The 18,292-nt window shown below is 34.9% G+C and overlaps 2 long non-coding RNA genes across 3 annotated transcripts; one reads left to right on the forward strand and one right to left on the reverse strand.

Annotated features, from left to right (window-relative positions):
• The first annotated feature begins 886 nt into the window (after positions 1 to 886).
• LOC306999114 lies at positions 887 to 3,269 on the forward strand. 2 transcript variants are annotated; one of them, XR_013797729.1, is made up of 2 exons: positions 887 to 1,376; positions 2,526 to 3,269. It is a non-coding gene; the product is annotated as an uncharacterized lncRNA (long non-coding RNA). The 2 variants fall into 2 exon arrangements; XR_013797730.1 differs by having other exon boundaries at positions 3,060 to 3,269.
• Positions 3,270 to 3,276: 7 nt separating this feature from the next.
• Positions 3,277 to 18,005, reverse strand: LOC306999109. Its single transcript, XR_013797727.1, has 4 exons — positions 17,712 to 18,005; positions 14,013 to 14,165; positions 13,279 to 13,306; positions 3,277 to 3,564 (listed from the first exon to the last, which is right to left on the reverse strand). It is a non-coding gene; the product is annotated as an uncharacterized lncRNA (long non-coding RNA).
• Positions 18,006 to 18,292: the final 287 nt, after the last annotated feature.

The following is an 18,292-nucleotide window of genomic DNA, read 5'->3' on the forward strand; positions in this document are numbered from 1 at the left end:
GGATGTCTTATTTGGTTTTTATAACTTTGAAAAAAATCTAAAAGACAAGTATTTTCTTGTAAATCTATTTATTTTTCTAGCCAAGTTTTTTGTACACAAGTGTACATTTTTGTCTGTCAAACCACTTTTTGTTATTTTTTGCAATGACCTAAAATATTAGTTGGGTACTTTCTCTTCTTCCAACAATGCCAAAGCTTTAAAGTCAGTCACATTGTGCACAATGTATAATATTTATGCTTTTTTATAATGAAAATATAAGTGACTCGAGGCATTTCTATTTCTCTTGAATTTATTTTAAATTATATATTATCCCTGGCTCCTTTTATTTATTTATTTGTATTATTTTGTTATTATTACTTTATTTTTGTATTACTTTATAACTCTATCTTAGTGTTGTTCTTGTAGGTGAAACTGTACTTGCTGTTATGTTTATTAAATAATAAAAAATAAAAACAATAGAACACAATGAATGTGCAAAAACTCCTCAATTTAAAAGTACAAACATTTATAATAAACAAAATATTTATTCTAATGCAAGGAATGTTCTTTGAAGAAAAATATTGATGATTGTGTGATTGTATTATTTTATTATAAATTGTTAATTGGGAAAGTTTAACAGAAGAATGCAAGAATGTAAATTGGTGTCTTATGTAGTGGTAGGCTATCCATGTATATCCACAAGATGACGCTAGCGCTCCAAATTAAAACATATCCACACAACGGCTACTTGTTAGTATTATTAGGCTACGCAGCTAATATAGTGAATATTCTACAGCTCAAAATTATAAAACTGTAAATGTTCGACTCAAACAACATAACTGCTGTTTCTCTGTGGGACTCATTGCATATGTTTGCCATTTTAAATAAATTAATAGGATGTCTCGTCTCGACACCAACGCACACATTTCGCATTTAACACATATCATCAAGATTACACAAATTCATAAATGCATGTGCTACCTAGAATAGCATTTTGGGGAGGGCCTTGAGAACGGCACGAGATCTCCGCTCGCTGCTGTCTGTCGCACATGGCACGCGGCTCTGCAGAATACAGGTAAATCCTTTAAGAAGGCGGCGGTGACAGTCATCATGACTACGCTACCGAGGAGGGAACTTACAAGGATATTCATACAATTTTGGCGCATCCAACAGAAAAAAACACGCATGTCATCTCAGAAGAAACTTATATGCTGGCTTTAGTGAAGAATGCATCTTTATTCCATTTCTTTGGCAGCAATCAGAACCAGAACTGGACCTTACGATCGACAAACTTTTCTACAACTGTTTTAGTGTAAATACGTGCGATTATGACTGTGGACATGAGTCAAAAACAGGCTGGGTTGATCCAACGCTCAAACAGTGGAAGTCCAGCCGAGGTAAATTAATCTGCTGTAACGTTAGTTCATTGTTGATAAGAAAATAGCCTACATCAATATGTGCTGCTTCATCCCTGATGAAATATAAAGATTTTGTGATATGGTTTATGTCAATACTTTATAGCAGTGTATGAATGAAACAGGCTAGGTTAACCACATTAAATTAGAATTTTGTGAAATAGTGATTTTTTTTAAGGCTATTAATAATGAAATATATATTTGAAATCAATAATGAATGTATAATAATAAACGGTGTATTTTTGGGGTTAAAGACATGAATGTGTTAGAGGTTGGGTCCTTGCGGGCAAGGTGAGTAGTTAAATTTACTCTCAACTGGCCTACAAAGTCCCAGTTTCTGGCACATGTAATCATCCTCACTTATTCCTGTCCGAATAGGTACATTATAATACACACATAAATAATAATGGAAAAAAAATATTTATTTAGAATATGTACTGTTGATGGGATACATTCAAATGGGAAAGAAAGTTTATCAAAATCAGTCTATTTTGCTTATAAGTCGTAGAATAGCCTACTGTTTAGAATATAATACTTTTGAGTATTATTGTACATAATTAGAATTACCGTACATTAAATAGTTTGCTCAAGGTGTTCTGTCAAGGATTCCCTATTTAATATCCCACTGTTGGTAGTTCAAAACTTATGAAAGTTTGTTTGGATCTATTTGCCAAAAGCGTCCTGTTGCCATTGCTTAAATTGCATCGTGGCTCATTTTGGACTGAGCACATTGTTATTGTCAATTGTACTATGATTTGTTTCACTGGGACACTTATAAGACACTCAAGTTGGAATTAGAACATAGTATGTAGACTTTAACTTCACAAACATTTCCGTGGCTCATGACTGTAATATTGAAAGGACCTTCACGCTGTCTGCATGTTTGTAGTGCATGTATAAACACAGAAATACCAATCCGAATAGGAAAGAATCCCGCTCCAAAATGGACTGAACTCATTCACCTCTCTCCGCTTCCCACTTAAATCCCAAAGCAAACCCCTTTTTTACAAGGGCAATTTATAAACCCCTGGCATGCACGCTTGAGGGGAGGAGGGAGGCTAAAATTCCCCTCTCTCTCTCTCTCTCTCTTCTTAATTTAAACTTTTCACTTGTTGGACGGCTGACAAACAGGGTCTTGAAGCAGGAAAGCAGGGACGCGATACAGCAGCCTCATGCCATGTCTGCGCTTCCCCAGGGGAGGGAAAGAGTGTCCAGCTCTCACCAACACCCAGCCGCCGGCTCCGTGCTGTTGAAATGTGAGTCTAGGAAGAGGACCCAAAAGGCAGCAAGAAAAATGAGGGACTTTTAGGGGCAGCTGTGTTTTATTAACCCAGTCATAATGCCCCTAAAAATCCTTATTGCTCTTGCAATTTTCAGCGTCCCTGCGTGGACAGACATGACCTAGCAGGGCTCAAATGCACATACACGCTCTAATATAACAGGAGAATAGAGAAAAAGAAAGCCTTCTTGTGAAATACTTTTCAGATCCTCGTGTTTCAAATGCAGGCTCCTAATTTAGCAATTTAGCGACAGACTGTAAAGGATTGACAAAAGATGTGGTGGTGGAAAACACCATATGTGGTTTATGTTAATAAGCGGTTCAGTAAATACACCCTTTCCTTTCATTAATGCAATGCAATGTCCGTTTTCTCTTTCAACCCATAGAGCTCTTTTCAAAGACGTGACTTCATTCTGCTCTGAATCGGACTGTTTTTTTGTCAATCCCACCAGTCAATGTAAGCCTTGTAAACGCATGTAGTTCCCTGGCTTGAGGTTATGACTTTTTAGAGTTTGTGTTGTGTTGTCAATATCAGTTCACATTCATTCTCCCAAAACTCTCTATTAAATTGTCCAGTTCCTCTGGACATGATCGTGTTACACTGTGTGCGACTGTGCGTTCTATCTTATTATAATGTCACGTGGAAATCACACTGACAAACTCAATAAACGGTGTGTATGGTCTCATTTTAGTGAGGGGCAGGTATTAGCCTGCACAGCGGCTGAGAGAAAAAGTGACTCAGCTCGGAGAGGATGCATGAGGGTGTAGACCTGTGGAATCTCGAGCTGCTCTTTGAGATTGCCTGCAGTCCCACATGTCTCATTTGCACTTCACTATTATCACAGCATTTCCCTTCGCTGAGAGCAGAAGATGATTTGGGTCAGGACGTCCCTGTGCAAAAATAAGCCAAAGAGAAAGGCATGGCCATTAAAGACCATAGCAATATTTCAGACACTTTACACACTGAAATATACATTATGTACAATATATTATCTACTCTATCCGTATCAAAAGTTTGGGGTCAGTCGTGTTTTTTAGAAACTAATCATTTAGGGCACATTAAATTGATCAAAAGTGACAGTAAAGACGTATAATGTTACTAAATATTTCTATTTTAAATAAATGCTGTTTTTTTTAACGTTCTATTCATCAAAGAATACTGAAAAACAAAATTATTGTAGTTTCCACAAACAAATATTATGCAGCACAACCGTTTTCAACATTGATTATAATAATAAATGTTTCTTAAGCAGCAAATCAGCATATTATAATGATTTCTGAAAGATAATGTCACACTGAAGACTGGAGTAATGATGCTGAAAATTCAGCTTTGACATCACAGGAATAAATTACAGTTTCAAATATATGTAGAAAGAAAAGGGTTATTTTAAATTGTAATAATATTTAACAACATTAATATGTTTTTACTGTATTTTTGATCAAATAAATGCAGCCTTTGTAAACAGAAAAAACTAGGCTATAAGAGTACGACTGTGAACTTTTTTGCTCATTGAAATAATTTATGGATCTCCATAGATTTAAAATGTTAAGCAAACAAATTGCATTAATCAATCAATACTAATACTTGCTGAGAAAAAACCCAAAACAAATGAAGATAATTCAAAGACATTATTGTAGAAGACAAATAAAGAATTTAATGACTTTACAAACAAGTGGCTTTAAAAGTCAGTATAGTGTTTTTCCATATCATGATAGCACAATATAAGAACAATAACTAAGAATGTACCTTTAAATGCAATGTAAGTCGCTTTGGATAAAGGCGTCTGCTAAATGGATAAATGTAAAAAGTTCATAGCAATCCATTTGTTTAATTGGTTGGTTATGTACTGAATGCAGGCAGACGGATGTCTTTGTGGTGTTGTGTCTCGCATTACAAGCGCTGTGAGCAAAAGAAAAAGACAGATACAACTAATATAAAAACAAGAACAGGTACAGCACTAGAGGGAATCAAAGATTACACACATCTGAATGACAGTTCAGATTTTAATCTGAGTTTTGATATTTTAGAGAGATATTGGGGGGTATTCCAGAATGTTGGTGCCATGACCCTGAAGTTACTGCCTTTGGAGGACAATAGGAGTGTTATGGGCTGCAGAGTTCAGGAAAAATCAACTGCTTAAACAGTTTAAGGAGTAAGAGAGTTAGAAGGGAGTTACATTAATAGGTGTGAGGTTATAAAGGCATGGATTACAATTTCGGCATCTTTAAAGATAAGTGAAATACAAATAAAGGTTTGGAGTTGCAGATGAGGAGACTTGATGTTGTGCTTAATATGGGCTTGAGTAATGAGTCAAACATCACACCCAGGTTACATACAGCATGTGAAGGCTTTACTTGATCATCAGAGGTCAGAGAAGAAAAAGATGTTGGGCCAACTAGCAGGATTTTGGTTCTGTCATTGTTTAATTTGAGAGAAATGGAGGTCAACCACTCACTCATTTATGTCATGGATACTTCTTATGAACGCTGATGTTGATTTCAAACATCTCCTTTGAGTATCACACATTGTGATCTACTTCTGTGACTGTAGTATGTAATATTGATTAAGCTCACAGGAAAGCGGTGACATGCATGTGATTTTATAATGCACTCCAACCCAGAGTTCACACGAGGTGGACAAAGTACACAAGTAAAAGTACAGATACTACTGCTAAAATATTACTCCGTTACAAGTAAAAGTTTTAAAGACCAATTTTTATTTAAGTAAAAGTACAGAAGTACTCGTTTTTAAAAGTACTTAAGTATCAAAAGTAAAAAGTAAATGTCAATGCATTGTTTTATTATTGTTGCATGTAATACTTAGAGTACCTTATGCCTCTGAATCTACCCTCATATCAATATCACATTTATTTCTAGAACACAGTTCCAGTCGTGGGATTGAATAAGTGTACTCAATAACGTCCACAATGGTTTCGGACACACAAATGGCTGGTCCCAGTTTTTTGGCTTTTAGTATGAATATGTTAGCCTTACTGTTATCTATAAGCTAGTGTCCTCCAAAACAATGACAAAATCTCCAACGTTGGACAGACGTTGTATTGTGGTTGAAAATCGGGTAAACCAACATCAGTCGAGTTCTGACGTCAACCCAACTTTCATTTCCAACCAAAATGCAACCCCTGCAACCAAAATCATCCCTGACGTTACTACTTTCTACTCAAGGACCTTGACATACATGTAGTGGAGTAGAGTACGATATTTGTCTTTCAAATGTAGTGAAGTTAAAGTAAAAAGTTTCCAGAAAAAATAATACTCACGTAAAGTACAGATACTCAAAAAGTGTTTTTAAGTACAGTACTCAAGTAAATGTACTTTGTTACTGTCCACCTCTGCATGAATCACACTCACTTTTTACAAACATCCATGCATGCATAATAACCACGAGTGAAAACTTGTTGAGCGATCCCAACGCTCATGAATAGTGTGTGTTTGTGTGTGATTCGGCAGCTGTGTGTTGTTGAGGAGTGAGGAGGCAGTGGTCTGTGACTGGGTGGGGAAGAGAAATGAAAGGTGACACAGATGTGGTGACTCAGCACAGACACACCTCCGGAGCAACACTGAGGAATTTGTTTATCTGGAAACCATTTAGATATTAATGCTTCACAGTCAATTCCCATTAAACTTTGTTTCATTTGTTTAATTTAGTTCATTGTTACTGCAAATTACTCGTGATCGTTTTATGTGGTGATGATGTGATAATACATCATATACATAGCATTTTTTTTTTAGTATTAAAAATGAAATTTAAAAAACTTTAACTTTATTTCAGCTATTGCCATACATTTTCACACCTGTAGATCGATTGCTTTGTTTCGAAACCGGGGCTAAAATCGTTACAATGTTGCAATTTCATCTTGGTTCGCTTCGCTTTCACAAGACAATATTTCCAAACAGACCGAACTTTATTAATATAAGGCACGTGCGAGTAAACTCTTCTTTAATTGGTCAGAGTGCATGTTTATTTTCCGAGATTTATCTTTTATTTTCGCTCAAAGATGTCATCCGTCAGGATGGCCATTGGCCAGACAACAGCTTTGCGGGCTTATTGTGTTTTTTTGTTTTTTTTTACTACTACTTTATTTTGAGCAGGAATCAAAAGTTCGCCGGGACAATATTCTTACCATTTACCTATTGCTGAGAAGACCAACTAGACTTAAAATGAAAAGGCGCGCTTTGGTTTTGAATGGCGCTGACGTGCTCCGAGTGCGTTTGCCGTGTTCACATATACCTACGAACGAACCGAACCAAGGGAGAAAACGGTCAGCTGTAAAAGCACCCGCGGCAGCATTCACACTTATTCGAACGAACGGCAAGCAATCGAGTTCATTTTGATCTAACCAAACTTGCCAAGTGTGAACACACTCTTGTTAGTTTAACTTGAAGTAGGCTATTATTAACTAAAACAAAATAAAACAAACAAATAAAAATGATATATATAGCTACATGTATATATAGACACTCTTCAGAAACTTTCTCTGCTTGACAGATGGTAAATAATTTGCATGTGGAGTTTAGGTTTCATAGGACGTATTCATGCATATACATGAAAAAGTTGTTTAAATGTTTTTATTTTTTTTATCTTATCTTGCCTATATAGCACCAAATGAGCCAGGACTGCAAGAATAGGTGCTTGATGATCCTGATTCCTGACTAAAACTGAAGCCAGTCTTTTAACAGAACACAGCAATCCGCCTCTCAGTTGTTTAAAGTGGTGTTGTTTCTGGTGCCTGCTACAGACGCACAGTGTTGTTTTCTTCTCCGGAGCAGGAAGAGGCCTCAGGCCTGTAGGAACCATCCAGCTCCAACTGGATAAACTACATAAAAAGCTCAAACCACAATCAAAGTACTCCTTTTAAGTATTCATTTACACACTGTAGTAGTTTTACCCAGGTGTAATTGTCAAATTGTTGGCTATATATATTTATATAGTGTGCGGGTGTATATACATAGCATTGTTAATGCAAAGCAAACGTAACCAAGATACACAGACTCTAAAGTCTCTGCTGGATGGAATAAGGAGAGGGAATGCCAGAATAAATCATACACCTCGTGATTAAAATGATTCGCAAACATGCCCTGTGGTCTGTTAGAGCTCTGCCAAAACTTTGTGAACAGTGAAAGATCTGCCAGGAGAAACGAAAGATTCTATCATATATAAGAAACAAGATGAGCAGAGGTGAAGAAATCTGCGTTTGTTTAAGTGAAAAACGAGAGAGACGGCAGTGGCGAGATATGAGTTGGAAACAGAGAAAGCAGGAGTACAGTTATCACAGAAAAAGAAGTGATGTGCATAAAAATATATATATGATACATGAACAACTGAAGTCCTATTGTGAACATGAAACTAATTACACATTCAGACGTACCCAGCCAGCGGTCTTCAGCCTTGTGGTGTGCTCTATACCACCAAATATATTTTTAGTTCAAGGCAAACAATTTTCTCTGTATTCCCTCCTAGCATGTCCGTCAAGGCATGACAAATAAGCTTTTTAAAGAAACAGACAAAACGTCTTTTATTCGAATGCTTCATGTGGACTTACACAGTCTGTCATCTGGCATGAATATGTCCTATGATATCTATAACTAGGCTGCACAATATATCAAATTTATCGAAATATCGCAAATGTACATATCGCAATATGCATATCGCAACAGCTTGCAATAAATGGGGTCATGAACTAAAGACAAAACATTTCTTAGGTTTAATAAGTATCTGGATATATTTAATTCATACAGTGAAAACTAAGCAATGTTTTATTTTTATATTTTATGATTCAGTGTCTTTTATTAAAAAAACCTAATGTAGGATAACCTGAAACTCTGTGGTTTACACTGATGTTAAAATAACACTTCTTATGCTACAGTAAAACACTGATGTTCACTTTCTTGTCATAAAAAGAATGTGAAACACATGTAGGTTATATCATTTTAAATATATTTTAAAGATAATTTACCGGTAAGTATATTTTACACACTTTAAGCATTATCGTATCGCAATTTGAATATCGCATTATTTAAGGAGTTATCGCATATCGCATTTTTCGGTAACACTTTATAATAACTGCACACTATTAATCATTAGTTAAGCATTAGTAAACAGTTAATTTGTCATTTATAAAGCATTAATAGACAATAATAAGCAGTTTATAAATACAGTTAAAAATGCTTTATTCTTGATTTAAAAGCAAATCTATAATGTGTTTAATAATTATATTTTCATATGTTAGTAATGATCAATTTATAATTTCTAAATTACGTACTGCATTATTTACAAACCAGTTATTTAAGAGTTGTCAGTGGTTCATAATATTACTTAGAAAGTGTATGTAAATGATTAATAAACTATTTAAATGTACATTCATACATCTTATTATTCAGACATATAGTAATAGTTACTTAGTGTGTTAGTAAATGCTTTATTAACATGTATTTATACTGTAATTCATGGTTAATTCAGGTAGTTATAAAGCATTTAGTAGTGGTCAGTTAACTATTTTTGTGAGCTCATCTAAAGTGAGGACTATTTATGCACTGTAAAGCATTTACAAAGGAGATTTAAAGGCTGTTAATATTTCTATGTTCTGTATCACTGTGTTGTGTTTGTGTCTTTTTTTCTGTTTAGAAGACAAATGAGCCTTTAAATCTCCTTTGTAAATGCTTTACAAGGCATGAATAGTCCTCACTTTAGATGAGCTCACAAAATAGTTAACTCACCACTACTAAATGCTTTATAATACATGAATTTACTACATTTACTAATACTTTCTAAGTGATCTTATGAATCACTGACAACTCTTAAATAACTGGTTTGTAAATAATGCTATACTTCATTTTGAAATTACAAATAGATATGCTTATAAATCAAGAATAAAGCATTTGTAGCTGTATTTATAAACTGCTTTTTAATGTATATTAATGCTTTATAAATTATGAATTAACTGTTTTCTAATGCTTAACTAATGATTAATAGCGTGCAGTTATTATAAAGTGTTACCCATTTTTCTTCATATCACACAGCCCTAATAACTGCACATGTAAATTATTTACCATCTGTCAAACAGAGAAAGTTTCTGAAGAGCGTCTGGTCAATCAAACATATAGATGACAGGAATTCAGAATTCATAAAAGCGTCAAGATGAAATCAAATCAGTTTCGGAAGCCGGAAAGTGATTGTGACAGAGTGCGGTTGAATTTGTGCACAAATTGGACCTCTTGTTTATAAAAGGGAAAATTATGAATTTATACAAGGCACAAAATTTGTTTGAAAACAGTATTTATCAAACTTTTTGTCCACCCTATAATTCCATGACAGGCCTTTTAGCAATGAGTTAAAAGGATCAAAAATGGACAAAACAATTTCCTGAGAACTGGACTTTTTCGAATCCCTAATGTGGTAAAGACTTGGGCCTGTAACTATCTGAATGATATGCAATATGAGCAGTCATAAACACACTGGAGAGTATGAACCAACTGTGTGGTAAAGTCAGTCTATTGCCAATCCATCATGGGCAGCCAAAAGCATTTTCATATCCCAGACAAGAGAGGCCAAATAAAAATTCCTTTTGTAAGAGAGATCCAATACATTTCTTTTCTCAAAAGATGTATGTTTCAGACATAAGTAAAGTAACCAATAAGTTAAATTACATTACATGGAATTATTGACATTTCCATAAATGTATATTAATAATTTCTTCTTTATTTTTCTATTGTCTATTTATGGTCTGACATTCTCTATAACTATACGTAATTTTGCAACTGCATGTTAACTAACTCTCAGAGTATTAATAGACTGTTTAATATCTGCTAACACTTTATTTTATTTTACTCCAAACAGACATTTTACTAATTATAAGTAACTTTGCAACTACATGTCAACTTGTTCAACTAACCCAAACCCTTACAACTGTAAATCTCCAGTGACTAGTGATGTACAGAGAAAAGAAGATACATGCAAGCAAATCCAGAAAGTCTCCGTTATCTCAACCATTCTCAACTATCAATTATGCCTTAAGTTTCTTGTGAAACTGTGATAAAAAGATCTTTGAAAGTGCCAAGTCAAGTATCTTGGTCATCTTTTGACCACAATATTGTCATATGTCAAGATAAAGCACTTTTTAATGACACTGCTAAATGCCCTGAATGTAAATGTAAGTTGTAATTAAATTTTAAAAAAGAATCATTACTATCCCTATCATGGGAATTTCACAATTTTCAGCTGTTTTTCTGATGTCATCCCACAATAGATTGTAAATGGCGGCACAGCACACATGAATTTGGACTGAATGTTTTTTTCTTGCTGATATCTCTTGGATTTGCTGAGACAGTCGCATGCATAAATATTTATTTCAGAATCAGCGAATCTTAACCGACAGGTGTGTGTTACATTTATTTAATCTGAGGCAGATGTTTTATTGTCAAACTCTACAGTACGAGACTAAGAATGCTGTGCTATGTTCTGAGAAGTGTCTGTTTTAGTTTGGATTTGATTGTTAATTTTATAAAGTTTATTGATAACTATTTCGAACTTAAAACCTATAAACTTAAAACCTTAAAAAGCTGGTAAAACTACTTTAGTTTAGGTTCATAGCTTTCTTACGCCAACTTATTCGCAACTTGTTTACCAACTTTACTCATCTAGTTTTTTATAAAAAAAAAGTTATAAAACGTATTTAAAAAGCCATGATCCTTCACTTTCTTAAAGTTAACAAATATGTTTCTTTCATTGCAATTGAACGATGCTATAGTTCTACTGTAAATGCCAAACAATGTGCCTTTTCACAGCTTGAATCAGTGCCAGAAATGTTTAACTTGCTATGAGATTTAAAAAATACAAGGACCACTATGTTCATCATGTCTACAATGCTTAAACTAAGTATAAATGGAGTTGTCTTGCCAAAATCGTCCACATTTGGCAGAGAATGACTGTTTCATGTAGTTCACCGAGCGCTCTAGTGTACACAACTGACAGCTCCAAAATAACAGGGGCCGTTTACCCTTCCTCAACATCATGTTTAATGAGTCTAGCCTAGTGGTAAACAGGATTTTTCTATAATAAAAAAAAACACTTCTCCAGTGTGTACAGCAAGAGCTCGCTCTTCTGCTAGAAATAATGTCCATTTTTTTTGTATGCATTTGTGAACTACAGGCCACAGATGAATGGACTGTTGATATACAGTATGGTGACACTTGTCATGAGCTAGACAGTTTTAAAAGCCTTTTTGGTTCACAAAAAGCATTCATTTTGCAATCACTGTGTATATTAGCATGTCACAAATGTGTTTTATTTACACATATGTAGTAAATAGCATACTATCAATATTAAGAGAATGGTTATATAAACAAAGACCTCACATTCTCTTGACAAACAAAATAATGACAACGCTACACTTTAAAAAGAACAAATAATGTAATTTGAAAAAAAAAGTGAATATTTTTTAACAAATTAGTATTAATGGAGCAACATATTTGCTGGGTTCTTACGCCACCAGAGCCGTCTAGTGAAAGTATTGATTACCATCTGAAAAGCAGTATTCAACCTTAAATACACACTTTTGCTTGTGCAGGCTGGATGAGGGAATCAACCACTGCCTTGACCCACTTGTGCTGAATGCTCTTTGAATGAGTACATCAGGGGAGTTGACATCTTTGTTGCAGGAAGATAAAGAGGAGCATCAGTGCCCAAATTTAGCCCATTGTGGGCCAGGCCAGCTAGACTGGTAGAAATTGATGATGCTAAATGGACTAAATGAGAGGTCCAGACCGCACAGCACATCTACTGCACAGGTGCAGAGGAAGGACAACAGCGTTTATCAGCCTTTGATAATGTTAATAAAATTACAACTGTTCTGGTTAGTTCACAGTGCATTAGTTAACATCAAAAGTTGTATCTGTTAACATTAGTGCATTAGTTCATGTAATTAACATTAACATTAAGAAGATGCTGTAGAAGTATTGTTCATTGTTAAATAATAACAAACGAAACCTTATTGTAGTTACTAATTTTTTTTGTTATTAAAAGAAGTCTCTTCTGCTCACCAAGGCTGCATTTATTTAGTCAAAAATACAGTAAAAACAGCAATATTGTGAAATATTATTAAAATTTAAAATAACTGTTTAAATGTATTTTAAAACGTAATTTATTCTTGAGATCAAAGCTGAATTTTCAGCATCATTACTCCAGTCTTCAGTGTCACGTGATCCTTCAGAAATCATTATAATATGATGATTTGATGATCAATCATTTATTATTTTTATCAATGTTCAAAACAGTTGTGCTGCTTAATATGTTTGTGAAAAAAATGTGTTCTGTTTAAAAAAAAATCAGGATTCTTTGTTGAATAAAATGTTCAAAAGAATAACATTTATTTGAAATAGAAATATTTACACATTTTTAATGTAGTAATGAATGTTGTTATTTTAAGGTATTTAAATGTCCTAACACACATATATATTTGAATCTTATTGAAAGGATCGCCCCTTGATATGTAACATCTCATTTTCGAGGGGGTCCCAATATATGTGTGTGTGTGTGTCTTTAAATGGTTATTTCACCCAAAAATTAAGGTTATGTCATTGTTTACTCACCTTCATGTCTTTCCAAACCTTCCCTTTTCTGTGGAACATTAAAAAAAGAAGAAGAAAGCAACGTTTCAAATGTCCTGTTCTAAATAATGAAAATCATTGGGGTCCAAAATAACACTGGACAGAGGATGTTTTTGATGAAGAGGGTGGCTTAATATAGCCAGGTATTCTCAGCATCTCTCACCCCTCTCCAACAGCCCAGCGATTTGACCCACAGGATTAACAAGTCAGTGTTTATGACAGAGGCCACGGAGGAAACCCACACACACACACATTATCCTGAGCCTGTTCCTTGTGAAATTCAACCCATGACTCACTAATGGAAGTTAACATCAGCATTCGAAGTCGACATGTGCTGTCAGATGCCAAAATTGTGATGACCTTAATTAGTAGTTAGTTAATTTGCCATTTAAAACTGGGTATGTTTTGTAATAGATGCGAAGTAAACCCTAATTAATACATCAGCTGTTATGCAGTTAGTTAACTTCTATTTCAAGTTCCTTAGCAGAGTGATTTTCTAAATATGTGATGGACGCACTGCTAAGGTGTGAGTTTCCTGACGCTAATATAAGACACAGATGAGTGGCCACTTCTGCCAAGGCAAAACAACACACAGAAATGCACAAATGGCTTGATAGAGGGTCGGGTAGATCCTTACACCCGCAACCACGTCGTTTTCTGACAATCCATCACCACTGTGTGAGCCAAGGGCTAAATGAAAACCAAAAATGCCATACCTGCAGAAAGCTGAGCCAGCTAACATATGGGTGTCAGTTTGCTCGTGTCGTGTAGGAGCATTTTACGAGGTGATGTTAATGGGATACAGAAACGAGGTCCTTCTGCACACTTCATCTCAGTGTATGTCATCCCTCAGGCCTCCTGAACCTGCGCTGAGGTCAGAAACAGGAGAACTAGATAGATAATCCAGACCAGATACAAGTTGTTCACACAAACTGAGAAACAGAATGCACTTTAAAGGTCACACATCATGTGGATTCATGTACTGGATAATATAAAAGCACATACCAGATGTTAATTTCTACTCGGAAATGTTCTCGATGTCTTCTATTGCTCTCTCACTTATTATAAAGAAAAAAGATAATAATAGAAGTATTTCTGGTATTTATTTTAACTCCTGCCCTTACACCCGCACGGGGACAACAAGTCAGGACATTAACTTATTTAACTCAATGGATTGGAATCAATCTCATGAATTTCAATAAAAGTCAATCTTTGAAGCTGCATAGTAATTCTGTCTTCTTTTTTACAAATAGAACTGGCTCAATGACTGTCGTCATCCTGTTTTTAATTCAATCAGAATCAAGATGACTGTTTGTTTTATCCTATCCTGATAAAATATGATACAGTTTTAATTAGTCTATGGCAGGAGTCAATGACCCTAAGAATGATATTGTGGGAGACTCTCTTCCTAAAGAATAAAGTAAAACAATACCATTCAAACCTCAGGGTCAGTAAGTATTTTTTTTACGAAGTTAATATTTTATGGATGCATTAAATTGATCAAAGGTGACAGTAAATACATTAACAATGTTACAAAATATGTATCTATCAAATAAACGTTGTTTTAAAATGTTCTATTCATCAAAGAATCTTGAAAAAAAAAATCCATCACAGTTTCCACACAAATATTAATCAGCCCAACTGTTTTCAACACTGATAATAATCATAAATGTTTCTTGCATCAAATCATCATATTAGACTGATTTCTGAATGATCATGTGACACTGAAGACTGGAGTAATGATGCTGAAAAATCAGCTTTAACATCACAGGAATATATTACATTTTAAAATTGATTCAAATAGAAAACAGTTGCTTTAAATTGAAAATACTTCAGTTCTATTGCTTTTACTGCATTTGTTTAATCAAATAATGCAGCCTTGATGAAACTATGAAATATATTATCAGCAGCTTTTCAAACATTAATAAATGAAAACCTGTAAAAAAAAATCCTCATCATAAAGTTGTTTATTAAGGTTAAAGTTGACCCCAAACTTTTGAATGTTATAGTGTACGTTGTCATACAGAGCCTTTAGTATGGTGTAAAAATCACTACACCAAAGCTTTAAAAAACAAAATCAAACAATATCTGGTAAATATTTCATTTGTATCGAGGTGCATATTTTTTTACACAAAAAAAAAAGTGTATACTCGACTGAGGTGAACAAATGATAGAGTTATGGAAGTCTGTTATGCAAGTGCTACAAATAATCGCAAATTATGTTTGCTATATTCAGGTTTTTCGCTATTTGAAATGGGTGGAATTGTAGCGAATAACTATAACCATGGTGCTTGTGTGAAGCTGCAGAGTTTGGTGAGCAGCGGGCTAAGAGCTGGAGTGGGTTTGTCAGTCAGTAAGGAGACGACACACCCTGGATCAGCGGCCCTGCATTACTCACGGGAACGCTGAGAGGCTCTGCTGCTCTCCAATCAGAGAGGAGAAATGGGCATGGCCTGACACAACAGCTGACAAACACACAATAGCACACAGATGCAGAGAGACGTATTGCTGTAACACAAACAAAACGCATGTGCACACCAGCCATATAACATCATCAATACCAGCACACGCTGTAAAAATGCCAAATACTCGGTTTCACAGGTGTAGCACTCAAAATAGACATTATTAAATGATCAGAATGGTGGGAAAACAAGCGGTTGTGTTTACACATCCAGCACTGAAAACAAATCTTCTCAATACATAATCATCAATGAATGTTCACATTTCAAATCTGTAGACTGTTTCCGGTCTTTTGTGCAGCACTTATCTGCGTTGGGCCGAGAGGAGCATTTCTACAGGCCACCATGCATTAATGAAGCCGTCCCGGCCCTGCTTTAAAGAGAGACCATTAATACTCTGTTAAGATTACATTCCAGGGATGATTTAAGGATGGCCGCGAGATTGTGCAGTGTTACTGCGCTCTGGAGGTTTTCGTGGATGGAGGAGTCATATGGGGAGAGGGCCAGGTCTCTCCAAAAACATTTCAAACAGAGAGGCGTCTGGACGAGCAGAACAAAGGCCACGGGAGTAAAACGAGGCCAGAGAAACGACTGAAAATCCACTTCTCTCCATGAAACATGGATCCAAAATGTGGTTGAAAAGTCTGTGACTAATGGTGAAAATTCTGACGACAAATTATATTATCAGCATAACAATTTGAATAAAACATTAAAAATAACAAAATTAGGTCGGTCCTAATTTGCTTTAAAGTCACTGCAAATCTTTTCTTCAGTATTGTGACATACATCCAAGTGAATAATACAGAGACATTTTTTTTATGGCTAGGACTTGGTTCTCTCAATCAATTACTGTTTGGACGGAGGCAGATCTGCTAAATGTGAGCTTGCAGTAAGATAGAGGCATATGTTACCAAAGAGAAGTCTGTCGTTTCACCAGGGATCAGGTTATGACATTGATTAAAATTTTGCTAAATAAAAAACAAAACAAAAAAAGAAGCAAAGGCTTCTACGAATCATTCACAAAAATATTAATAACATGCATTTAGAAAATGGGGTGAACTTCCATCTCATGCCAACTTTAATTACACAAGTTTCAGTAGTGATCTAGCAATCTTAATACTGGATTAAATATTGCATAATCAAATAATTCCCATTTATTTACATCATGTATGTAAATTCTATGATGATGATATTTTTTTAAAACTTTGTTTATTTCCACAATTAAATTAAATTTTAAATCTGATTTTCAATGTGATCTTAAGACTTTGGAACAGTGTTTATTTTAGTAGTATTTATAGGCTATTCTATTATAGTATTAATATTTTGAATTGGGTTTTAGTTTTAGTAATTTGGTTATGTGCTTGTCATTTTAGTTTTAGATTTTTTTAAATGTTTATATTTAGCTCCCAAGGCATCATTTGCCTTGGGAGCTAAAACATTTTATGAAAAACATTTAAGTTTTTCATTATATATAATGAAAGTTTAGTTTATCGACTAAAGGTCGAGCTGATGCTATCCTGTTGGTGAGATATGCACTGTAAGCATGATGAGGGAGATCGCAAGCATATACACACCGTCACACTCAATTTCACCCTTTTAGAGGGGATTACGATGTATACTCTAATTATTTACATCCTCATCCCGTATATATTACAGTGATGGAGAACAGGCTGATTTAACGAGACGATGCTTTGGGAGGTCAGGCCTGAGGCACGGAGCTCCGGTATAAATCAACAGGACTATCAGTAACAAAAGACAAAAACTAATCATGCCTCCATATGTGCAGGAGATAAATCACAGCGCTGACATATCAAGTTAACTAACAGGAAGTTCTCCTGAAGGGAAGCAAGGCTGTAGAGTTTCAGAAGGTTCGTCCCCACACCCATGCCTATGTAATATTGCTTTTTATACAACAGTTAAAACAAACCAAAAATGAGTTAATATTAAGTAACTTACATTTTAGACACATTATTGCCAGTTACTTTGTCTATTTTTGCTCTGAACCTATATCCATACGATACGACGTCAAAGCAGAATCCATTTGAGCGACGCGTCTCTACCCAGACATTGAATCCGAGTGTTTGAACGAATCGGTTCAATGAATGATTCAATGACTCACTCATAAAAAAGTAACTTGTCGCCATCTACTGGAGTTACACGCAAGCGCAGAGATGCACACCTGAAACTTCATCTTCTTCTGGTGTTTAATGGCGGATTGGCAGACCAATATAAATGGTGCATTCCCGCCACCTACTGATCTGGAGTGGAGTATACTTGGTTTTGGAAGAGAGGAAAAAAAGAAAGAAAAAGAAAAAGAAGGAAAAAAAAACACACATTCTATTTATTATTCCTGTTTTCTTTAGATATTTAAATATTAATTCATGAATTCTTGATTGTCTGCACACCTGAAACCGTGAAGAATCCCTGGGCTATTGGAAAAATAGTCGAATATTTATCTTATTTACAAGTTGAACATATGTAAAATATAATACAATAGAGAAATTCATAATAACAAATGGTGGAGGCAAGTGCAAGCT

Source organism: Phoxinus phoxinus (genome assembly GCF_949152265.1).
Source record: "Phoxinus phoxinus genome assembly, chromosome: 1".
NCBI lineage: Eukaryota > Metazoa > Chordata > Actinopteri > Cypriniformes > Leuciscidae > Phoxinus > Phoxinus phoxinus.